This window comes from Peromyscus eremicus, chromosome 23 (genome assembly GCF_949786415.1).
Source record: "Peromyscus eremicus chromosome 23, PerEre_H2_v1, whole genome shotgun sequence".
Taxonomy (NCBI): domain Eukaryota; kingdom Metazoa; phylum Chordata; class Mammalia; order Rodentia; family Cricetidae; genus Peromyscus; species Peromyscus eremicus.
The window spans coordinates 11657152-11663151 of record NC_081438.1 but is presented as its reverse complement, the minus strand read 5'-3'; positions in this window follow the sequence as shown (position 1 = coordinate 11663151).

Sequence of the window (6000 nt, the reverse complement as noted above, 5' to 3'; positions counted from 1 at the left end):
AGCATGTATGACTGCAGGCCAGAAGAGGGCACCAGATCTCATTGCAGATGGTTGTGAGCCACCATGTGGTTGCTGGAAATTGAACTCAGGACCTCTGGAAGAGCAGCCAGTGCTCTTAACCTCTGAGTCATCTCTCCAGCCCCCCTACTTACTTTTATACATCATCCACAATGAAAATCAACAAAGAAACATCTGTTTAACCACACTGTAGGACAAATGTCCTGGAAGACTCTACAGAGCGCTTCCTCCAAGAGTCAAAGGGCACACATTATTTCTATCAGCACATGGGACATTCTCTAAGATGAATGTTCGGTTCAAAATCAAATCTCAGAGGCCTGTTGAGTTGGCTCAGTAGTTAAGCGTACACACCACACTTGTAAAGGACCTGAGTTCAGTACCCAGCACTCAAGTCGGGCAGCCCACAACTGCCTGTAATTCCACCTCTAGGGTAGCAGACACTCTTCTGGCCTCCATGGACATGTGCACTCACAGACATGTACACCATGAACATAATTAAAAATTTCAAAAACAGGGCTGGAGAGATGGCTCAGAGGTTAAGAGCACTGACTGCTCTTCCAGAGGTCCTGAGTTCAATTCCCAGCAACCACATGGTGGCTCACAACCATCTGTAATGAGATCTGGTGCCCTCTTCTGGTTGGCAGGCATGTGCAAGCAGAACACTGTATATATAATAAATAAATAAAGCTTTAAAAAAAAAAAAAAAGAAACCCTAAATTTAAAAAAAAAAAAAATTTCAAAAACAAGTCTCAAGAAATTGTTTTGTGCCAGGCGGTGGTGGCACACACCTTTAATCTTAGCACTCAGGAGGCAGAGGCAGGCAGATCTCAGTGAGTTCGAGGCCAGACTGGTCTACAAAGTGAGTTCCAGGACAGCCAGAGCTACACAGAGAAACACTGTCTCAAAAAACAAAAGAGAGAGAGAGAGAGAGAGAGAGAGAGAGAGAGAGAGAGAGAGAGAGAAAGAGAGAGAGAGAGAGAAAAGAAAAATCATTTTGTTTGTTTTTTGAGTCAAGGTCTTTCTCTGTGTAGCCCTGGCTGTCCTGGAACTCACTCTGTAGACCAGGCTGGCCTTGAATTCAGAGATCTGCCTGCCTCTGCCTCCTGAGTGCTGGGATTAAAGATGTGTGCCATGCCCTCCCCAACAAGTCTCAAGAAATCTTAAAAAGCCAATAAGATGGCCCAGTGAGTAAAAGGCTTGCCACACAAGCCTGATGACCTGAATCTGATCCACAGACTGCACATTAGAAAGCTAGATGTGGTGGCTGTATCTATAACCTAGCACTCCTCCAGCAAGATGGGAGGTGGAGACAAGGGGATCACCCAGAAGCTGAGCCAGCTGGCCTGGGGTAACTCAGCAAGCAGAAAAATTGGGTACCATGCCTCAAACAGGTAAAAGGAAAGAACCTCAAATAAAAGAAAAATAACTTTAAAATTTTTAAAATATAAAATCATAGCCAGGTGGTGGTGGCCCACACCTTTTGCCCCAGCACTTGGGAGGCAGAAACAGGAAGATCTGAGTTCAAGGCCAGCCTGGTCTACAGAGTGAGTTCCAAGACAGCCAGAGATACACAGAGAAACCCTGTCTTGAATAGCAAAAAAAAAAAAAAAAAAATCTGCTACCATCCTCAACCATGCTCATCTTCTCAGATGATGGAAGGATAAAACACACATCAACAAGGATGGATAGTATACAAGTACCTGGAACAGAATAGGATGCACCTACATGACCAACTGATTGGAGAAATCAAGAGGATATATACAATCAAGTGCATCCTGCATGGGAATCCATAGCTAAAGGAAGACAGAACTGAGAAGACTGCTTCCAGCAATCAATTCCCACAGACACAGAGTCCTGACATCAACAGCCTATTACACTCAGATTTGGAAAAGCCACAAGGAGCCAAACCCAAAACTGGTAGAAGCAATATTAAAGATCAGAGCCAGAAAAGCTAAGCCCAGAAGAAAACAATGTAGAAGAGCCCTGGGTGGAAGGGCTGGGTTTCTGAAATTGTAAACAGGCCCTGGCAAAGCATTAGCTCAACCAGACATCATAACAGACACCACAGAAACTGCAGGAGCACAAGAGCCCATCCTGGCTTTGTGCATGGGTGCAGGCCAGTGGCACTTAGGCCTCTCTACTTCTGCGACTGGGAAAGAGAAGAGGGCTTCTAAAGAGGTAAGTGGCAAGAAAATGCCCAAGAATAGGCCACAGTTACTTTTCCTGTGGAGCAGCCTGATGGTGTTCCCTGATGATTGACACTGCCATGGACTGAGGGAAGAGGCCCTTGAGTTTCCCACAGCCTAGCTTTGCTCCCATCTCAGCACCTTGGAACCATACTTCACTACCATGAACAAGTTCTCTGTTGACTCCCAGGACTCTGGTGTCAGCTGCTATCCAGAAGACATGCTCCATCTTCTGAGAGCAGGCTTCTACGGGAGCTCCAATGACCCAGCATCAACTCTGCTTCCCACAACACACTGGCCACAGGGTTTCTGGGTGTGTGTGGACCCACGTCCTAGGCCCAGCCTGGGCTGGAACGCCTCTACTTTCCACCACTGCTGCCGCCTCCCCATTCTGGCTCTGCAGGTAGACCACTGGGCATCCCTATCGCCACACCCCACTTCCACCCTCTTTCTGACCTACTGACCCCACCCTTGCTCTCTTCCAAGGCAGCCACAGACCCATGTTTCATCCCCTTAACCCAAATGATGTTGGGTTTTTTCATTGCTGTGCCAGAGACCCACATGGTGCAGCTGGCCCAGACTGTGAACTGTTTCCCCGCTGTCTGGACTCCCTGTGGGTCTCCTATCGACTCATACTACTCTTCCATCCATAACTCTCCCCTAGGTGGGGGTAGAGGACCAAAGGCAAGGAGGGGCCCTGGCTGCACGGCAGTCACTGTTGCGGCTTGTGAGCCACGTGTGGCCCATCCCAAGGCCTCCCAAGCACCCCGGTAGTTCATGAGAAGCCAGCAGAAGCAACCCTTCCACTCTGCATATCTGAATCCTTCCGGTGTCAACTGCATGACCACTTCAGTACTCGTCCCTTCAGAAACACCCAAGAGAGAGAAGCCTTGCTCTGCAACTGCACCACCAGCTCTCCCCGGGTGCTGAAAAAGAAGCGCCATTCTCAGAATGGGGAGAGAGAACTGGGGAGACCTAATGTGGTGTCCATATACCTGTGGGCAAAATGCTCATGCAGACACAATTTAAAAAACTAAAAAAATGATCTATAAATGTAATGCAATTTCTAAAAAAAAAAAAAAAATTATCGCTGACTCTTTCTGAAATAGAAAAAAATTCTAAAATTTATACAGATTGGCATACACCGAGGGAAAAAAAGTCCCCCCCAACACACACACAAAAAAAACCAACAACAAGCAAAAACAGGATATACAAAACCAATACTGAGCCGAAGCAACAACCAAAAAGTCTGTTATTCAACTGTCATAGTAACCGAAGTAGCAGACTGGGAAGGTGGCTCAGCTGTTAGAAAGGTCACCTAGCACGCAGGAAGCCCTGGGTTCAACCCTACCAGAGAATAACAACTCCTCTCCAGGAATGTTGGCCAGGAAGTCCCCAGAAGCCCCAAACCATACAGGTCATGCTCTCCCTATGGGTTCCCACCAGGACTGGAGGGTGAGACCCTGTTACTGAAGACACCACACGTCTCGGTTACCCACCAGGAGCAGACAGTAAGACCCTCTAACTGAAGACACCACACATCTTGGTTTCATGATACAGAGAAACCACGCTCCAATTTAGCTAGAAACTTCCTTTCATAGTGTTATAAGTTGCTCTGCAGGCAGTTGCGGGACTGTTGTGTCTTGAATGAAATGTCCCTCTGTAGTTCAGGTATTTGAATACTTGGGATTCCAGTTGATGGCTAGAATTGCTGGAGGAAATATGCCATTGTAGGCAAGCTTTGATATTTTCTTTTATTATTGTTATTATTGTTGTTTGTTTGTTTGTTGCTTGAGACAGGGTTTCTATGTGTAACAATCCTGGCTGTCCTGGAACTCACTCTGTATACCAGGCTGGCCTCGAACTCACAGAGATCTATCTGCCTCTGACACCGGAGTGCTAGGATCAAAGATGTGTGCCCCCACCACCTGGCTTGGCTTTGATGTTTTAAAAGCCTCCTGCCATTTCTAGCTTGCTCTCTCTTTTTCCTGATTGTGGTTTGAGATGTGAGTTTTTGGCTTTTTATGCTGCCATGCTGGGTGCTTGCCGCAACATTTCCCCACTGTCATGGTGATGGGCTTGTATCCTGCTGGTACTATAAACCCCACATAAACCCTTCCTTCTATAAGATCATGGTGTTTTACCATAGTAACCAAAACAAGGAGAAAAGTCAGCAGTGGTCTTTCCCAGCTTTAGGCCTGGCATGCTACAGTATCAACTCAACAAGCTACAGTATCAACTCAACAAGCTACAATATCAACTCAACAAGCTCACTGTTTGGGGCGTAACCAACTGACTTCAGATTAGATCTGATGCATGCTCTGGAGGAGTAAGACCATGCCAGTCCAGTGGACCTAGTCAAAAGCTGATGGGTGGGGAGATCACAGGACCTAAGGAAACCTACTACCTTTGTTGAATAGACAGCTCGTAAAGTGCCTGACAACTGTATGCTTGCATTCATAGATGAGTGCTGTCCTCAGCCTTGATCAAAGTAGCTTCTCTTTGCAGCAAATGATGGTTAATGAAACACACATCATCACGGTGCTGAGCACTAAATGGACCTGGTATCACCCCTCCAAGGATCCTGACATAGCACAGAAGAAGGGGCAGAATCAGAACGTAAGGGCCCAAATGGTAGAGAGGAGCGTCGCGACACGGTTCGAGCCCTCATGAACTCACACTAGCTGGAGTTACCCACAGAGAGTCTGAACAAGTCTGATCGAGTTAACATCCAGTTATAGATGGGGGAGGGGCTTGGATGGCCCACCCAGTCCAGTGGAGCTCATGGCTGTGGGAAGAGAGGAAGTCACTGTCTTCAGTGATGGAGCCACTGGTGAGCTACCTACACTCTGTGGACAGCATTTCATCCGTGCCCACACGACAGGCCCTGGTTAAACCTAGTGGGTCTGGGTCACAAAACAAGAAAGACATGAAAGTAGGATGAAGACCTGGTGGCAGAGGGTGTGGGTGGGGAGTGGTGGGGTGGGGAGAGGGTTAAAGAGGGTGAGTGTCACCAGAATATTATATTCATCCAGGAAACTGTCAAAGAATTAGCTGAAGAGCTAACAAAGAAAACTGAGTGTGGTGATGTGTGTCTAATCTCAGCTCTCAGGTTGTGAAGAAAAGAGAATCAGGAATTCAAGGTCATCCTCAGATATATAGCAACTTCTAGGCCAGCCTACGCTATAAGAGACCTTGTCTCAAAAAAAAAAAAAAAAATGCAAGGAACCAGCACAAAAATAGGTACATAGACAAACAGACAGAGAAGCACACACTAAGTTACCGCACACAGTTCAGACACCCACAAGATTCCTTCTTTGGGGCTTTGTTCTGGTTAGCACACGACAAGGGGCAGCAGACTGAGCAGTCACAAAAATACTGCTTTCAGGCCATCAGCATGACATCTGGCAGAGGCGCCAAGACCATCCAGCAGAAAAGACAGTCCCATCCATAAACACTGTTGGCAAAATTGGGTAAACACATGTGCAAGAATAAAGCTGTTTCAACCCTCTAAACAGATACAGAAATCAACTCAGAATGACTCAAAAGCCTGAATAGTGCCCAAGGTGGGGCTCGGTTGGTACAGTGCTCGCCTAGCGTGCATGAAGCCCGGGATTGATCCCTGGCACCAGATAAACTGGTTGTGGTGGTGGCACACCCATGACCCTAACACTTGGAAGGCAGAGGTACAACTACAAGTTCATAGTGAGTTTCAGGCCAGTCTGGGATACAGGAGTTCCCGTAAAGAAAGAAAAAGAGACGGGGAGAAGGAGGGGCAGGCTGAAATGTAACACCT